Below are 20,294 nucleotides of genomic sequence, written 5' to 3' on the forward strand. Positions count from 1 at the left end.
AAAATACTGACTTCAAATTAAAACCGTCTTTTTGTTCCTTTTATTTTTTGATCCTTCTTATTCCGGCTTTGTCCCCCTTCCTTTCCAGTCCTGATGAAGAGTCTCAGCCCGAAACTTCGACTGGTTTATTCACTTCCTTTCTTTCTTTTTTCTTCGAATTTTTTAAATGAGAAGAAAAAAAACCCCACTACTCTATATAAAAAAAGGGGACTGGGCAGTCCATTCTGAGGATACAACTTTCCGATCAAATCTAAAACTTCGAAAAAAAAATTGGAAGAGTAATAAATCAAATCAAATGAAAATATTGAATAAAAGGTTGTGAGATTTGGTCAAATTTAAAGGATGTATCAAAAGTCCGACTTCTTATTTTCTCTAAACTTAAACAGAACGTAATGGAGGAGAGCCAATAAAAGACAGTAGGTGGATTAGAATCCTTCCACCTCAATAAAATGGCTCTCCAAAAGGCATATGTTGAGCGGAAACAGGAATATTTCTTGCTTCCGATGGGATAACCCTGAAGATTGCCGTAAGTAAATTAAGTTGTAGGTCCAGATCCAAGACTTTTGATAGCATTTTAAAAACATCTCTCCAAAAATTACCTAGCTTTATACAAGACCAAAACATATGAGTTGACGTGGCCACCTCAATGTTACACAAACACGAGGAAATCTGCAGATGCTGGAATTTCAAGCAACACACATCAAAGTTGCTGGTGAATGTAGCAGGCCAGGCAGCATCTATAGGAAGAGGTACAGTTGACGTTTCGGGCCGAGACCCTTCGTCAGGACTAACCGAAAGAAGAGCTAGTAAGAGATTTGAAAGTGGGAGGGGAATGGGGAGATCCAAAATGATAGGAGAAGACAGGAGGGGGAGGGATGGATCCAAGAGCTGGACAGGTGATTGGCAAAAGGGATATGAGAGGATAATGGGTTGGGAGGCCTAGGGAGAAAGAAAAGGGGGGGGAACCTCAGAGGATGGGCAAGGGGTATAGTGAGAGGGACAGAGGGAGAAAAAGGAGAGAGAGAAAAAGAATGTGTGTATATTAATAAATAATGGATGGGGTACGAGGGGGAGGTGGGGCATTAGCGGAAGTTAGAGAAGTCAATGTTCATGCCATCAGGTTGGAGGTTACCCAGATGGAATATAAGATTTTGTTCCTCCAACCTGAGTGTGGCTTCATCTTTACAGTAGAGGAGGCCGTGGATAGACATATCAGAAGGGGAATGGGACGTGGAATTAAAATGTAACATGCTCTGAAACTTTTCGATGATTTTAAGTTCCCTGGCCCCCACCGCTTTATTTTCACCATGGATGTCATGTCCCTATATACTTCCATCCCCCATCAGGAAGGTCTCAAAGCTCTCCGCTTCTTTTTGGATTCCACACCTAACCAGTTCCTCTCTACCACCACTCTCCTCCATCTAGTGGAATTAGTCCTTACTCTTAATAATTTCTCCTTTGGCTCCTCCCACTTCCTCCAAACTAAAGGTGTAGCCATGGGCACCCCATGGGTCCTAGCTATGCCTGCCTTTTTGTTGGCTTTGTGGAACAATCCATGTTCCAAATCTATTCTGGTATCTGTCCCTCACTTTTCCTTCACTACATCGACGACTGCATTGGCGCTGCTTCCTGCACGCATGCTGAGCTCATTGACTTCATTAACTTTGCCTCCAACTTTCACCCTGCCCTCAAGTTTACCTGGTCCATTTCCGACACCTCCCTCCCCTTTCTAGATCTTTCTGTCTCTGTCTCTGGAGACAGCTTATCCACTGATGTCTACTATAAGCCTACTGACTGTCACAGGTATCTGGACTATTCCTCTTCTCACCCTGTCTCTTGCAAAAACGCCATCCCCTTCTCGCAATTCCTCCGTCTCCGCCGCATCTGTTCTCAGGATGAGGCTTTTCATTCCAGGACGTGGGAGATGTCCTCCTTTTTTAAAGAAAGGGGCTTCCCTTCCTCCACCATCAACTCTGCTCTCAAACGCATCTCCCCCATTTCACGCACATCTGTTCTCACTCCATCCTCTCGCCACCCCACTAGGAATAGGTTTCCCCTTGTCCTCAGCTACCACCTCACCAGCCTCCGGGTCCAACATATAATTCTCCGTAACTTCCGCCACCTCCAACGGGATCCCACCACTAAGCTCATCTTTCCTTCCCCCCCCCGCTTTCTGCAGGGATCGTTCCCTACGCGACTCCCTTGTCCATTCGTCCCCCCGCCAATCCCTCCCCACCGACCTCCCTCCTAGCACTAGTCCTTGTAAGCAGAACAAGTGCTACACATGCCCTTACACTTCCTCCCTTACCACCATTCAGGGCCCCAGACAGTCCTTCCAGGTGAGGCGACACTTCACCTGTAAGTTGGCTGGGGTGATATACTGCATCCGGTGCTCCCAATGCGGCCTTCTATATATTAACGAGACCCAACGCAGACTGGGAGATCGTTTCGCTAAACACCTACGCTCTGTCCGCCAGAGAAAGCAGGATCTCCCAGTTTTAATTCCACGTCCCACTCCCATTCTGATATGTCTATCCACGGCCTCCTCTACTGTAAAGATGAAGCCACACTCAAGTTGGAGGAACAACACCTTATATTCCATCTGGGTAGCCTCCAACCTGATGGCATGAACAATGACTTCTCAAACTTCCACTAATGCCCCACCTCCCCCTCATACCCCATCCTTTATTTATTTATATACACACATTCTTTTTCTCCCTCTGTCCCCCTCACTATACCTCTTGCCCATCCTCTGGGCTTCCCCCTCCCCCTTTCTTTCCCCCTAGGCCTCCTGTCCCATGATCCTCTCGTATCCCCTTTTGCCTATCACCTGTCCAGCTCTTGGCTCCATCCCTCCCCCTCCTGTCTTCTCCTATCATTTTGCATCTCCCCCTCCCCCTCCCACTTTCAAATCTCTTACTAGCTCCTCCTTCAGTTAGTCCTGACGAAGGGTCTCAGCCTGAAACGTCGACTGCACCTCTTCCTATAGATGCTGCCTGGCCTGCTGTGTTCACCAGCAACTTTTATGTGTGTTACCTCAATATTACATCTGTCACAAATAGGATTAATGTTGGAAAAAATACGTGCTAGTTTATCCTTTGACATACGAGCTCGATGCACTACCTTGAACTGTATCAAGGAATGACAGGCATCAATAGATGAGTTATTAACCAAATGAAAAATTTTACTCCATTGATTATCTGAAAATGACTCCTGAAATTCCAATTCCCAAGCATGTTTAATTTTATCGTCAGATATCATTCGTAAATTCACTAACTGTTTATAAATTATAGTTATCAACCCTTTTTGAAGTGGTTTAAGCTGAAAGGGAGCATCTGTCATATTAGGTGGATAAGCAGAAGGGTAATCTGGCAGCAAACCATGTAAGGAATTCCTAATTTGTAAATACTGTATCTAAAAAAAGTGTACATTATATTCACTTCCATTGGTGCTGCCTGACCTGATGAGTTCCCCCAGCATTTTCTGTGTGTTGCTCTGGATTTCCAGCTTCTGCGTAATCTCTGGTGTTTATGAAACATAAATATCTGAATATGTGAGCTTATGAACTGTAAGTATAAGAAATAAGGTGGATGATCTTGGTGCACTATTACAGATTGCCAGGTATGATGTTGTGGCCATCACTGAGTCATGGCTGAAGGATGGTTGCAGTTGGGAGCTGAATGTCCAAGGTTACATGTTCTATCAGAGGGACAGGAAGGTAGGCAGAGGGGGTGGTGTGGCTCTGCCGGTAAAGAATGGCATCAAATCAGTAGAAAGATGTGGCATAGGATCAGAAGATGTTAGATCCTTGTGGGTTGAGTTGAGAAACTGCAAAGGTAAAAGGACCTTAATGGCAGTGACATTCAGACCTCCCAACAGTAGCTGGGACGTGGACCACAGATTACAACAGGAAATAGAAAAGGCATGCCAAAAGGGCAATGTCATAGTAGTCATGGGAGATTTTAACATGTAGGTTGATTGGGAAAATCAGGTTGGTAATGGATCTCAAGAGAGTGAGTTTGTTGAATGCCTACAAGATGGTTTTTTAGAGCAGCTTGTCATTGAGCCTACTAAGGGATCAGCTATACCGGATTGGGTGTTATGTAATGGGCCGGAGGCGATTAGCAGCTTAAGGTAAAAGCCCTTAGGAACCAGTGATCAGAATATTATTGAGATCAACTTGAAACTTGATAGGGAGAAAGTAAAGTCTGACATAGCAGTATTTCAGTGGAGTAAGGGAAATTACAATGGTATGAGAGAGGAGATGGCCAAAGTAAATTGGAAGGAGCTGCTGGCAGGGATGTCAACGGAGTAGCAATGGCTTGTGTTACCAGGAAAAATGAGGAAGCTGCAGGATAGATGTATTCCAAACATGAAGAAATATTCTAATAACAAAATAGTACAACCATGGCTGACAAAGGAAGTCAAAGTTAAAGTAAAAGCAAAAAAGAGAGCATATAACAAAGCAAAAATTAGTGGAAGACAGAGGAATTGGGAAGCTATTAAAATCCCACAGAGAGCAACTAAAAGATTCATTAGGAGGGAAAAGATGAAACATTTGAATTGAATTGACTTTATTTCTTACATCCTTCACACACATGAGGAGTAATAATACTTACATTACGTCTCCATCTAAATGTGCAATGTGCAATCATAGTAATTTATAATAATTTATTATAAATAGAACAGTCAATGTAATATAGAATACACTCAAGTCAGTGTGAGTTCATCAGTCTGATGACCTGGTGGAAGAAGCTGTCCTGGAGCCTGTTGTTCCTGGCTTTTATGCTGTGATACCGTTTCCCGGATTGTTGCAGCTGGAATAAAATCAGAATCAGGATCAGGTTTATTATCACCTGCATGTGCTGTGAAATTTGTCAACTTAGCAGCAGCAGTTCAATGCAATACATAATCTAGCAGAGGGAAAAAAAGTAATTATTATAAACAAAATAAAACATAATAATAAATAAACAAGTAAATCAATTACGTGTTTTGAATAGATTTTAAAAAAACAGAAATTATGTGCAAAAACAGAAATTAATTTTAAAAAGTGAGGTCGTGTCCAAAGCTTCAATGTCCATTTAGGAATCGGATGACAGAGGGGAAGAAGCTGTTCCTGAATTGCTGAGTGTGTGCCTTCAGGCTTCTGTATCTCCTACGTGATGGTAACAGTGAGAAAAGGGCATGCCCTGGGTGCTGGACGTCCTTAATAATGGACACTGCCTTTCTGAGACACCGCTCCCTAAAGATGCCCTGGGTACTTTGTAGGCTAGTACCCAAGACGGAGCTGACTAAATTTACAACGTTCTGCAGCTTCTTTTGGTCCTGTGCAGTAGCCCCTCCATACCAGACAGTGATGCAACCTGTCAGAATGCTCCCCACGGTACAAATATATAAGTTTTGAGTGTGTTTGTTGACATGCCAAATCTCTTCAAACTCTTAATAAAGTTTAGCTGCTGACTTGCCTTCTTTATGACTACATCAATATGTTGGGACCAGGTTAGATCCTCAGAGATCTTGACACCCAGGAACTTGAAGCTGCTCACTCTCTCCACTTCTGATCCCTCTATGAGGATTAGTATGTGCTCCTTCCTCTTATCCTTCCTGAAGCCCACAATCAGCTCTGATTGTGGTTGGGAAGGCTTGGGTCCCCAATAATCCTACAGGCCTTTTTTACACACCTGTCCTTGTAAATGTCCTGAATCATGGGAAGTTCACATCTAAAGCAAGCTAGCAAACTATATCAAAGCAAATAGTCAAAACTTCTCCAAGCATGTAAAAAATAAAAGAGAGATGCGAGTGGATATAGGACCACTAGGAAATGAGGCTGGAGAAATAATATCAGCCGACAAGGAGATGGCAGATTAACTAAATGAGTATTTTGGATCGGTCTTCACCGTGGAAGACACTAGCAGTATGCCAGATATTGAAGGGTGTGAAGGAAGAGAAGTGGGTGCAGTTACTGTTACAAGGAGAAGGTGCTCAAAAAGCTGAAAGACCTAAAGGTACATAAGTCACCCGCACCAGATGAACTGCAGCCTAACGTTCTGAAAGAGGTAGCGAAAGAGATTGTAGAGGCGTTAGAAATTATCTTTCAAAAATCATTGGACTCTGGCATGGTGCTGGAGGACTGGAAAATTGTAAATGTCACTCCACTTTATAAGAAAGCAGGAAGGCAGCAGAAAGGAAATTATAGACCAGTTAGTCTGACCTCAGTTGTTGGGAAGATTTTGGAGTCAATTGTTAAGGATGAGGTTATGGAGTACTTAGTGTCACAGGACAAGATAGGACAAAGTCAGCATGATTTTCTTAATGGATAATCTTGCCTGATAAACCTGTTAGAATTCTCTGAGGAGATTACCTATAGGATACATAAAGGGGATGCAGTGGATATTGTATATTTGGACTTTCAGAAGGCGTTTGACAAGGTGCCACACATGAGGCTGTTTACCAGATTAAGAGCCCACAGAATTACAGGTAAATTACTGGCATAGTTAGAGTATTGGCTGATTGATGGGAGGCAACAAGTGGGAATAAAAGGGTCATTTTCTGGTTGGTTGCCAGTGACTGGTGGTGCTCCGCAGGGGTTAGTGTTGGGATCACTTCTTTTTATGCTGTATATCAATGATTTAGATGATGGAATAGATGGCTTTGTTGCCAAGTTTGCAGATGATGCAAAGATTGGCAGAAGTGCAGGTAGTGTTGAGGAAACAGGTAGGCTGCAGAAGGACTTATGCAGATTTGGACAGGGCAAAGGAGATCTAGGTGTTGCACTTTGGGTTGACAAACTAGGGTAGGATCTACACGGAAAGTAAGACCTGCATGACATTAGGGAGTGCAGTAGAACAGCGGGATCGGGTACTACAGGTCCATAATCCCTTGAAAGTGTTGTCACATGTAGATAGAGTCGTAAGGAAAGCTTTTGGCCCATTGTCCTTCATTGTTTCTGATCTTGTCCACAATATCCTGAAGTGGGAAGGAGAACAGCCAGAGGTCGTGGTACATATTGGTACCAATGACATAGGTAGGAAAAGGAAAGAGGTCCTGAAAGCAGACTACAGGGAGTTAGGAAGGAAGTTAAGAAGCAGGACCTCAAAGGTAGTAATCTCAGAATTACTGCCTGTGCCACATGACAGTGAGTATAGGAATAGAATGAGGTGGAGAATAATTGCATGGCTGAGGGATTGGAGCAGGGGGCAAGGATTCAGATTTCTGGATCATTGGGACCTCTTTTGGGGCAGGTGTGACCCATACAAAAAGGATGGGTTGCACTTGAATCTGAGGGGGACCAATATCCTGGCAGGGAGGTTTGCTAAGTCTATTGGGGAGAGTTTAAACTAGAATTGCTGGGGGGTGGGAACCAAATTGAAGAGACGGAGACAACAGGAATTCTGCAGATGCTGGAAATTCAAGCAACCAGACGGAGGAAGGGGCTGTTGGCTCACAAATAGAAAAAGCTTGGAGACAGTGCAAGAGGGAGGATAGGCAGGTGATAGAGAAGGAATGTGCTCAGACTGATGGTTTGAGATGTGTCTATTTTAATGCAAGAAGCATCATGAACAAAGTGGATGAGCTTAGAGCGTGGATCAGTACCTGGAGCTATGATGTTGTAGCCATTACAGAGACTTGGATGGTCCAGGGGCAGGAATGGTTACTTCGAGTGCCAGGCTTTAGATATTTCAGAAAGGACAGGGAGGGAGGCAAAAGAGGTGGGAGCGTAAGAGTGCTGATCAGAGATAGTGTCATGACTGCAGAAAAGGAGGAAGACATGGAGGGATTATCTACAGAGTCTCTGTGGGTGGAAGTTCGGAACAGGAAGGGGTCAATAACTCTACTGGGTGCATTTTTATAGACCACCCAATAGTAACAGGGACATCAAGGAGCAGATAGGGAGACAGATTCTGGAAAGGTGCAATAACAACAGGGTTGTTGTGGTGTGAGACTTTAATTTCCCAAATATTGATTGGCATCTCCCTACAGCAAGGGGTTTAGATGGGGTGGAGTTTGTTAGGTGTGTTCAGGAAGGTTTCCTGACACAATATGTAGGTAAGCCTACAAGAGGAGAGGCTGTATTTGATCTGGTATTGAGAAATGAACCTGGTCAGGTGTCAGGTCTCTCAGCATTTGGAAAATAGTGATCACAATTCTATCTCCTTTACCATAGCGTTGGAGAGGTCTTAGGAAGTGCTGTGACCAACACCAACTCATCAGATCTGGAAGTTGAGAGGAGAACTCAATCAGCTACAAAAGTCTTCGGTGCCTTGCAGAAGTGACTTTGGTCTCGCCATGATATTAAAATGGCAACCAAGGTCAAAGTGTATAACACAGCTGTTTTACCATCTCTGCTTTATTCAACTGAAACGATGACATAGTATCTGAAGCACATCAAGAAATTGACCAAGACACAACACAGGCATTTACACCAAATATTACACATCAAGTGGCAAGAGAGGGTACCAGATGTGGAGGTGCTCAAACGTGCAGGGACAGTCAGCGTAGAATCGCTCATTACAGCTTCTCAGCTGCGTTGGACTGGTCATGTCACAAGAATGAGCGATGATTGTTCACCCAAAGCTGTTTTCTATGGAGAGCTACATGAAGGAAAGAGGAAGCATGGTGGTCAGAAGCTGCTCTACAAAGACGTGCTCAAGCACCAGATGAAGAACACCGACATGAACGTCAACACCTGGGAGAAAGATACTTTGGACAGAAGAACTTGGCACTGCATTGTCAAGAAGTCAATCCCAGCTATCGAGGAGAAAAGGCAGAAGAAATATGAAGCAGGTCATGAACGCATACATTCGGTGCTAGACCAGACAAATCACAAATGCAACCGATGTGGGAGACCGTGCCAATCCAGTGCTGGTCTTGTGGCCCATAAACGTGCCTGCGGAGACTAAACTCTCAGCACAGTCAACATCGAAATCAATGGACAGTCAAAGAAGAAAGAAGAAGAAAAAGGAGAGGGATAGGAACAGACAAGTTAGGAAAGTGTTTAATTGGAGTAAGGGGAAATATGAAGCTATCAGGCAGGAACTTCGAAGCATTGGGTACAGATGTTCTCAGGGAAATGTACGGCAGAAATGTGGCAAATGTTCGGGGGATATTTGCGTGGTATTCTGCATAAGTACATTCCAATAAGACAGGGAAAGGATGGTAGGGTACGGGAACCATGGTGTACAAGGGCTGTTGGAAACCTAGTCAAGAAGAAAAGAAAAGCTTAAGAAAGGTTCAAAATACCAAGTAATGATAGAGATCTAGAAGATTATAACGCAAGCAAGAAGGAGTTTAAGATTGAAATTAGGAGAACCAGATGGGGCCATGAGAAGGCCTTGGCGGATAGGATTAAGGGAAACCCCAAGGCATTCTACAAGTACGTGAAGAGCAAGAGGATAAAACGTGAGAGAATAGGACCAATCAAGTGTGACAGTGGAAAAGAGTGCTTGGAACCGGAGGAGATAGCAGAGATACTTAATGAATACTTTGTTTCAGTATTCACTATAGAAAAGGATCTTGGCAATTGTAGGCATGACTTACAGTGGACTGAAAAGCTTGAGCATATAGACATTAAGAAAAAGGATGTGCTGGAGCTTTTGGAAAGCATCAAGTTGGATAAGTCTCCGGGACTGGGTGAGATGTACCCCAGGCTACTGTGAGAGGTGAGGGAGGAGATTGCTGAGCCTCTGGTGATGATCTTTGCATCATCAATGGGGACGGGAGAGGTTCCGGAGGATTGGAGGGTTGCAGATGTTGTTCCCTTATTCAAGAAAGGGAGTAGAGATAGCCCAGGAAATTATAGACCAGTGAGTCCTACTTCAGTGGTTGGTAAGTTGATGGAAACGATCCTGAGAGGTAGGATTTATAAGCATTTGGAGAGGCATAATATGATTAGGAATAGTCAGCATGGCTTTGTCAAAGGCAGGTCGTGCCGCACGAGCCTGATTGAATTTCTTGAGGATGTGACTGTACACATTGATGAAGGTAGAGCAGTAGGTGTAGTGAATATGGATTTCAGCAAGGCATTTGATAAGGTACCCCATGCGAGGCTTATTGAGAAAGTAAGGAGGCATGGGATCCAAGGGAACCTTGCTTTGTGGACCCAGAATTGGCTTGCTCACAGAAGGCAAAGAGTGGTTGTAGACGGGTCATATTCTGCATGGAGGTCGGTGACCAGTGGTGTGCCTCAGCGATCTGTTCTGGAACCCCTTCTCTTCGTGATTTTTATAAATGACCTGGATGAGGAAGTGGAGGGATGGGTTAGTAAATTTGCTGATGACACAAAGCTTGGAATGTTGTGGATAGTGTAGAGGGTTGTCAAAAGATACAGCTGGTCATCGATAGGATACAAAACTGGGCTCAGAAGTGGCAGATGGAATTCAACCCAGATAAGTGTGAGGTGGTTCATTTTGGTAGGTCAAATATGACGGCAGAATATAGTATTAATAGTAAGACTCTTGGCAGTGTGGAGGATCAGAGGGATCTTGGGGTTTGAGTCCATAAGACACTCAAAGCTGCTGGGCAGGTTGACTCTGTGGTTAAGAAGGCATATGGTGCATCGGCCTTCATCAACCATGGGATTGAGTTTAAGAGCCGAGAGGTAATGTTACAGCTGTATAGGACCCTGGTCAGACCCCTCTTGGAGTACTGTGCTCAGATCTGGTCACCCCACTACCGGAAGGATGTGGAAACTATAGAAAGGATGCACAGGAGATTTACAAGGATGTTGCCTGGATTGGGGAGCATGCCTTATGAGAATAGGTTGAGCAAACTCGGCCTTTTCTCCTTGGAGTGGCGGAGGATGAGAGGTGACCTGATAGAGGTGTGTAAGATGATGAGAGGCATTGATCGTGTGGATAGTCAGAGGCCTTTTCCCAGGGCTGAAATGGCTAACATGAGAGGGCACAGTTTTAAGGTGCTTGGAAGTAGGTACAGAGGAAATGACAGGGGTAAGTTTTTTACACAGAGAGTGGTGAGTGCGTGGAATGGACTGCTGGCAACGGTGGAGGAGGCAGAAACGATAGGATCTTTTAAGAGACTCCTGGATAGGTACATGGAGCTTTGAAAAATAGAGGGCAATGGGTAAACTTAGGTAATTTCTAAGTAAGTACATGTTTGGCACAGCATTGTGGGTCAAAGGGCCTGTATTGTGCTGTAGGTTTTCTATGTTTCTATGAAAGGTTGTTGTTGCACACCACTCAACCAGCTGATCTATCTTGCTCCTGTGTGCCTCATAGTCATCATTTGAAGTTCTGCTAACAGTTGGCAGCAGTGGGAACAGCAGGAACACCACCACCTTCAGGTTCCCCTACACTACTCAATTAGAAATATACCAGTAGCATTTCCTTGTCACTAAATCTAGATCCAGGAACAACCACCCCCTCCACCCGACCCACCATCTGGAGTGTTTCCATGGAGTCATACAGCACAGAAACAGGCCATTCGGCCCAAGGCATCCATGCGGACTATGCTGCCCTCTGAGCTAGTCCCATTTGTCTGCATTTGGCCCAAAGTCATCTACACCTCTGCTAACGATGTACTTGGCAATTACCAGAGCTGATGCATTTTAGGTGAGAAGGGATCATTTCAAAGGGGATGTGCAGGACAAGTTTTTTGACAGAGCCTGGAATGCCTTGCCTGGGGTGGTGGTGCCTCTACTTTCTGAGGAGGCTGAAGGGAGCTGGACTTTGCACGTCCATACTCGCGTCATTCTGCGGATGCGCAGTTGAGAGGATTCGATCAAGCCGCATCACTGCTTGGTCCAGAGACTGCACTGCGACCGAGAGGAAGGCTCTAAAACGGGTAGACAAAACTGCCCAGCACCAACTACCTGCCATCAAAGACATATCCATTGCCTCTTGGAAGTTCTGTATTCATCCCTCTTGGAAGTTTTCAAATTTTTTTGTTTTACTACATTGAATCACTGTGGATTTAATTTGGCTTTTTTGATGCTGATCAACAAAAGTAAAGACTCTTACGTGTCAAAGGGAAAACAGATCTCTACAAAGTGATCTAAATTAATTACAAATATAAAACACAAAATAATTGATTGCATAAGTATTCACCCCCTTTAATATGATGCAGCAAATCATCACTGGTGCAGCCAATTGGTCTTGGAAGTCACATAATTAGTTAAATAGAGATCACCATGTGCAGTCAAGTTTCAATTGATTGTAGTAAAAACACACCTGGATCTGGAAGGTCCAGCTGCTAATGGCAGTAGTCGTACCTATTTTAAAACCTGGAACACCCCTGTCAGATCCTTCTTGTTATAGACCAATATCATTAACATCCCATTGTGTAATTTATGGAACATATGGTAACAGAGCAGTTGAATTATATCTTGGAAAAAAGAGGTGATATAGCATTTCATCAGAGCCAATTTCAGAAGGCTAGAATGACCTTGGATTCAGTTTTATGTTTGGAAGATGATAGTAGGAAAGCACAGGTAAATTTAAAAAAAAGTTGCAATAGTAGTATTCTTTGACATAGAAAAGCATATGATATGTTATGGAGGGAGGGTCTTTTGATTAAATTATGGAAATTTAGAGTGAGAGGAGGGCTATATAATTTTTTCTGAGTTTTTTATTTGGATGGTCTATGCAGATAAGGGTAGGAAAGGTAACCTTTTATTGTTTAATATTATGATCGATGATATTTTCTCTGATATAGGTACTGGGATGGATAAATCACATTTTACAGCTGATGGAGCTTTATGGATCAGAGGTAGAAATTTCAATTTAACTGTATATAGGATGCAATTAGCAATTAATAAGATTGAATGGGGGCATGTAGATGGGGTTTTAAGCTTTTAGTAGCTAAAACACAAGTTATGTTTTACAAAGAGGATCAATAGACCTGCACTCAATTTGAAATTGTATAGTCAAACTCTTGAAGAAGTGTCAGTGGTAAGATTTCTCAGCATGTGGCTGGATAATAAGCTAACGAGGAAGCACCATATCAGTAAGATAATTGACAAAGGTAAAGGGGCATTAAATATCCTTAGGTGTCTATGTGGGTATTCTTGGAGTGCTACACAAAAATCTCTGTTGACCATGTTCGATCAGTGCTTGATTATGGCAGTGTGGTTTATGGATCAGCTTCTTCTTCAAATTTAAAGTGTTTGGATGTGATACAAGGTCAGGCTTGAAGACTGTTGTGGTGCAGTAAGGTCGTCTCCTGTTTCAGCTTTACTGGTTGAAATGGGACAATTACCCTTACAGTTGCGGAGAATGAAGCTGGGTTAACTTGAGGGGGCAGAGGAATGATCACCCTGTCAAAAGTGTGTTGGAAGACTGTTGGGAACATCACAAGAAGAGTGTTTTTAGATCTGTGTGGCTGGGTTCTCATCATGCTAGGAATATGGGTTTGCTGGATTATGTGAGTTGTCCCACTGTAGCTTTTTCGATAACCCCACCATGTTTTTTTCCAATGGCTTTAGATGATTTTAGGTTACATGATTTAATGAAGTCCAAGGATACTGGTATGCCTGAGAGTCTGTTGCTTCATCAGTACGTTAAGGAAAATTACTGTGATATGTTAACCATTTTTACTGATGGATCAAAAGATAATTTAATGGGGAATGTCAGTGTGGCTGTTTTGTATCTGAATTGCAGGTAACAATAAAGAAACATCTTACTATTTATCAGGGTACACTGCAGAACTGGTTGCCATCATTTTGGGCCTACAGTGGGTGGAGGAAATCTGTCCTTGCAAAATGACAATTTGTTCAGATTCTTTTTCGGTTTTGACTACTCTTAAAACAGGTCATTCTAGCAGTAGGTCAGATTTACTTCCGGAAGCTCCTGAGGCTTTGGCGAGCAGAGGCTAAGGAGGAGCTTCACTCCAAGTGAGGTAAGGCCGGATAAGTTCCTTTAATAAATCTAATTACCTTAAGAGTAGGTAATAGAGGCAGCACTTAGGGCAGTTGAGTGCTCCGTTTGCAGGATGTGGGAAGTCAGGGCGAGCACAATGGTCCCTGGTGACAAACCGAGTTAGGGAACTGGAGCTGGAGCTGGATGAACTTTGGATCATTCGTGAGGCAGAGGCAGAAATAGAGAGGAGTTACAGGGAGATAGTCACCCCTAAGAGTCAGGAGACAGGTAGCTGGGTGACTGTCAGGAGAGGGAAGGGGAATAGACAGAAAGAGCAGAGCACCCCTGTGGCCGTCCCACCAATAATAAGTACATCATTTTGAATACTGTTGATGAGGACGACCTACCAGGGACAAGTTGCAGTGGTTGCGTCTCTGGCACCGAGATGGGACCCTCAACTCAGAAGGGAAGGAGGGAAAAGAGGAGAGCAGTAGTGATAGGGGATTCGATAGTTAGGGGGACAGATAGGAGGTTCTGTGGAAGAGATCAAGAATCCCAGATGGTCTGTTGCCTCCCTGGTGCCAGGGTCCATGATATCTCGGATCAAGTTCTCGGTATTCTCAAGAGGGAGGGTGAGCAGCCGGATGTCATGGTCCATGTAGGGACCAATGACATGGGTAGGAAGAGTGAGGAGGTCCTGAAAGGTGAGTTTAGGGAGTTAGGCGTCATGTTAAAGGACAGGACCTCCAGGATAGCAATCTCAGGATTGCTACCAGTGCCACGTGCTGGCGGGTTTAGAGATAGTAAAATAGCACAGATCAACACGTGGCTGAAGACATGGTGCAGCAGGGAAGGCTTCAGATCTATAGATAATTGGGCAGTTTTCCAGGGAAGGTGGGATCTGTTCCAGCAGGACGGTTTACATCTGAACTGGAGGGGGACAAATATTCTTGCAGGTATGTTTGCTAGAGAGGCTCCAGTGGATTTAAACTAGATACAAGTGGGGAGGGGAACCAGAGTGTAGGAACAGATGTAGAGGAGAAGGAAGAAAAAGGAAATAGTAAAGTTGTTTACACCGTTAGTGATAAACAGAGAGTAAGAGGTGGAAAATTTCTTAAATGCATTTATTTTAATGCTAGAAGCATTATAAGAAAGGTGGATGAGCTTAAAGCATGGATTGATACCTGGAAGTATGATGTGGTAGCTATTAGTGAAACATGGTTACAGGAGGGGTGTGATTGGCAACTTAATATTCCTGGATTTAATTGCTTCAGGTGTAATAGAATCGGAGGGACAAGAGGGGGAAGTGTTGCATTGCTTGTCGGAGAAAATATTACAGCGGTGCTCTGGCTGGATAGGTTAGAGGACTTACCTAGGGAGGCTATTTGGGTGGAATTGAGGAATGGGAAAGGTGTAGTAACACTTATGGGCTGTGTATTATAGACCACCTAATGGGGAGTGAGAATTGGAGGAGCAAATTTGTAAGGAGATGGCAGATATCTGTAGTAAGCACAAGGTTGTGATTGTGGGAGATTTTAATTTTCCACACATAGACTGGGAAGCCCATACTTTAAAGGGCTGGATGGTTTGGAGTTTGTAAAATGTGTGCAGGATAGTTTTTTGCAGCAATACATAGAGGTACCAACTAGAGAAGGGGCAGTGTTGGATCTCCTGTTAGGGAATGAGATAGGTCAGGTGACGGAGGTATGTGTTGGGGAGCACTTCGGGTCCAGTGATCACAATGCCATTAGTTTCAATATAATTATGGAGAGGGATAGGTCTGGACCCAGGGTTGAGATTTCTAATGTGAGAAAGGTTAACTTTGAGGAGATGCGAAAGGATTTAGAAGGAGTGGATTGGGACAAATTGTTTTATGGGAAGGATGTAATAGAGAAATGGAGATCATTTAAAGGTGAAATTTTGAGGGTACAGAATCTTTATGTTCCTGTTAGGTTGAAAGGAAAGGTTAAAAGTTTGAGAGAGCCATGGTTTTCAAGGGATATTGGAAACTTGGTTCGAAAAAACAGAGATATCTACAATAAATATAAGCAGCTTGTAGTAAATGAGGTGCTTGAGGAATATAAAGAATGTAAAAAGAATCTTAGGAAAGAAATTAGAAAAGCTAAAAGAAGATATGAGGTTGCTTTGGCAAGTAAGGTGAAAATAAATCCCAAGGGTTTCTACAGTTATATTAATAGCAAAAGGATAGTGAGGGATAAAATTGGTCCCTTAGAGAATCAGAGTGGACGGCTATGTGTGGAGCCAAAAAGGATGGGGGAGATTCTGAACAATTTCTTTTCTTCGGTATTCACTAAGGAGAAGGATATTGAATTGTGTAAGATAAGGGAAACAGGTAGGGAAGTTATGGAAACTATGATGATTAAAGAAGAGGAAGTACTGGCACTTTTAAGGAATATAAAAGTGGATAAGTCTCCAGGTCCTGACAGGATATTCCCTAGGACCTTGAGGGAAGTTAGTGTGGAAATAGCAGGGGCTCTGTCAGAAATATTTCAAATGTCATTAGAAACAGGGATGGTGCCGGGGGATTGGCGTATTGCTCATGTTGTTCCATTGTTTAAAAAGGGTTCTAAGAGTAAACCTAGCAATTATCGGCCTGTGAGTTTGACATCAGTGGTGGGTCAATTGATGGAAAGTATTCTTAGAGATGGTATATATAATTATCTGAATAGACAGGGTTTGATTAGGAACAGTCAGCATGGATTTGTGCATGGAAGGTCATGTTTGACAAATATTATTGAATTTTTTGAAGAGGTTACTAGGAAAGTTGACTGGGGTAAAGAGGTGGATGTTGTCTATATGGACTTCAGTAAGGCCTTTGACAAGGTTCCACATGGAAGGTTAGTTAGGAAGGTTCAATTGTTGGGTATTAATATTGAAGTAGTAAAATGGATTCAGCAGTGGCTGGATGGGAGACACCAGAGAGTAGTGGTGGATAACTGTTTGTCAGATTGGAGGTCAGTGACTAGGGTTGTGCTCCAGGGATCTGTACTGGGTCCAATTTTGTTTGTCATATACATTAAGGATGATGGGGTGGTAAATTGGATTAGTAATTATGCAGAAGATACTAAGATAGTTGGAGTTGTGGATAATGAAGTAGGTTTTCAAAGCTTGCAGAGAGATTTAGGCCAGTTAGAAGAGTGGGCTGAAAGATGACAGATGGAGTTTAATGCTGATAAATGTGAGGTGCTACATTTTGGTATGACTAATCAAAATAGGACATACATGGTAAATGGTAGGGCATTGAGGAATTCAGTAGAACAGAGGGATCTAGGAATAATGGTGCATAGTTCCCTGAAGGTGGAATCTCATGTGGATAGGGCGGTGAAGAAAGCTTTTGGTATGCTGGCCTTTATAAATCAGAGCATTGAGTATAGGAGTTGGGATGTAATGTTGAAATTGTACAAGGCATTGGTGAGGCCAAATTTGGAGTATTGTGTACAGTTTTGGTCACTGAATTATAGGAAAGATGTCAACAAAATAGAGAGAGTATAGAGAAGATTTACTAGAATGTTACCTGGGTTTCATTACCTAAGGTACAGAGAAAGGTTGAACAAGTTGGGTCTTTATTCTTTGGAGCGTAGAAGGTTGAGGGGGGAATTGATAGAGGTATTTAAAATTATGAGAAGGATAGATAGAGTTGACGTGGATAGGCTTTTTCCATTGAGAGTGGGGGAGATTCAAACAAGAGGACATGAGTTGAGAGTTAAAGGGCAAAAGTTTAGAGGTAACATGAGGGGGAACTTCTTTACTCAGAGTGGTAGCTGTGTGGAATGAGCTTCCAGCAGAAGTGGTGGAGGCAGGTTCTATGTTGTCATTTAAAGTTAAATTGGACAGCTATATGGACAGGAAAGGAATCAAGGGTTATGGGCTGAGTGCAGGTCGGTGGGATTAGGTGAGAGTAAGAGTTCGGCATGGACTAGAAGGGCCGAGATGACTTGTTTCTGTGCTGTAATTGTTATATGGTTATAAGCTCTTCAAACCTTATTTCATATTCAAAGTATTGGTCTACATGTCCTCTTCTTATGGGTCTCTGCACATAGAGGTGTTGAGGGGAATGAGCGGGCTGATTGGCCAAAAAAGATGTTAAAAGTTCATCTGTGGATATAGACCTTCCACTTAGCAAATCAGAAGCTATGGGGTCGGTGGGACTAAGAATTGGGGGAGTATGGTAATACCTGTGAGGTAATGGGCATATGGGGAAACCCCTTTACAGAATACATAAAGCTGTTGGATTGATGGGAGTAGGGGGTAAGACAAGGAGGGAAGGAATTGTATTGACTTGACTTAGAACTGGGCATACTCTGCTTAATTATTCCTTCTTTCTTGTTGGAAAGCATCACTCTGGGGTGTGTAAGTTTTGTCATCATTATGAAGCATTTGAACATATTCTTTTACCTTATGAAGCATATAAGGTTGAAAGAAAGCAAATGCAGGCTTCACTACTAGCTTTGGGGTTGACAGTTTTCATTTAAAAACTTTGCTAAGTTATGGAAGTGACTTTAATTCACAATATTGTCTTTCATTATTTAAAATCTATAGGGCTTTGGGGGGTAATTTACTTTTCATTTGATGAAGAACTAATACAGATTTTATTTCCAAATTCTCTACACCACACTCAAGTCCAGATGGTGGTGGTAATGCACCTTTAAGTTGGGCTGCCAACCACCATTAAAAGTCAAAAGAAGAAGGTCCAACTTTTGGTGCGTCAGTATCCTGGCAAAAACTATGCCATGAAGACAAAAGAATACTCCAAGCACCTCCACAAAGAGGTTATTGAAAAGCACAAGTCAGGAGATGGATACAAGAACATTTTCAAGTCAGTGAATATCCCTTGGAGTACAGTTGTCAATCATCAAGAAATGGAAAGAATATGGAACTGCTGTAAATCTGTCTAGAGTAGGCTGTACTCAAAAACTGAGTGACCGTGCACGAAGGGGACTAGTGAGGGAGGCCACCAAGACACTGATGACATCCCCGGAGGAATTACAAGTTTTAGTGACTGAGATGGGAGAGGCTGCACATACAACAACAGTTGCCTGGATGCTTCACCAGTCACAGCTTTATGGGAGAGTGGCAAAGGGAAAGCCACTGTTGAGAAAGACTCACCATGAAATCTCAGCTAGAGTTTACCAGAAGGCATGTGGGAGACTCCGAAGTCAGCTGGAATTAGGTTCTACGGTCTGATGAAACCAAAATTGAGCTTTTTGGCCATCAGACTAAACACTATGTTTGGCGTATGCCAAACACCAACATCATCAAAAGCACACCATCCCTACCATGAAGCACAGTGGTGGCTGCATCATGCTGTGGGGATGCTTCACTGCAGCAGGTCCTGGAAGCCTTGTGGAGGTAGAGGGTAAAATGAATATAGCAAAATACAGGGAAATCCTGATATAGTCTGCAAAAGAACTGTGACTTGGGAGTAAATTTGTTTTCCAGCAAGACAATGACCCCAAGCATAAAGCCAAAATTACACAGGAAGTGTTTAAAAACAACAAAGTTAATGTCCTAGAATGGCCAAGTCAGCGTCCAGACCTTAATGCAATTGAGAATTTGTGGCTGGACTTGAAAAGTCTGTTCACTCATGATCCCCATGCAATCTGACAGAGCTTAAGCAGTTTTGTAAAGAAGAATGGGGAAAAATTGCAAGGGTCCAGATGTGCAAAACTGATAGAGATAGAGACACAGACTCAAGGCTGTAATTGCTGCCAGGGTGCATCTACAAAATACTGACTTGAAGGGGGGTGAGTAATTATGCGATCAATTATTTTGTGTTTTATATTGGTAATTAATTTAGATCACTTTGTAGAGATCTGTTTTTACTTTGACACAAAAAAGTTTTTTTCTTTTGATCAGTGTCAAAAAAGCCAAATTAAATCCACCGTGATTCAATGTTGAAAAACAATAAAACATGAAAACTTCCAATGCGGGGGGCGGGGGGGATTGGCACTGTACAAGTGAAGGTGCTGGAAGAGGGCCAGTACCATCATGAAAGATCCCGCCTGCCCTGCTCATGAACTGTTTGTCCCACTCCCCTCGGGGAGGAGGTTATGTGGCATCCACACCAGGACCACCAGACTCAAAAATAGTTACCTTCCCCACGCAGTAAGTCTGATCAACACCTCCACCAACAAACTCACCCCTCCACACCCTTAACCACCACTACTTTATCATTTCCTGTCAGTCACCTTATGTACAGACACTCCTGTGCCTAGTCTCACTCTATGGAAATACAATCAATCTGTGTATGTAAGCTATCTTATGTATTTGTATTCATTGTGTATTTAAATTAATATTATTGTGTTCTTAATCTTAATTGTGTTGTTTTTTTTTGTGCTGCATCAGATCTGGAGTAACAATTATTTCATTCTCCTGTGTACTGGAAATGACATTAAACAATTTTGAATTATCAAGGCAATGATTTCAGGGGTCATAACGCTAAAGGTTCTGTAGATGCTGCAA

General features: G+C 42.9%; 1 long non-coding RNA gene across 1 annotated transcript in view; it reads right to left on the reverse strand.

The window, feature by feature from the left end:
- Nucleotides 1-4,703: 4,703 nt before the first annotated feature.
- LOC134356557 (uncharacterized) overlaps nucleotides 4,704-20,294 on the reverse strand; it is a 39,676-nt gene continuing 24,085 nt past the window's right edge. Inside the window, exon 3 of the long non-coding RNA XR_010020390.1 lies at nucleotides 4,704-4,817. This is a non-coding gene — a long non-coding RNA (uncharacterized LOC134356557). The remainder of the gene's footprint in view (nucleotides 4,818-20,294) is intronic.

This window comes from Mobula hypostoma, chromosome 14 (assembly GCF_963921235.1).
Source record: "Mobula hypostoma chromosome 14, sMobHyp1.1, whole genome shotgun sequence".
Lineage (NCBI taxonomy): Eukaryota > Metazoa > Chordata > Chondrichthyes > Myliobatiformes > Myliobatidae > Mobula > Mobula hypostoma.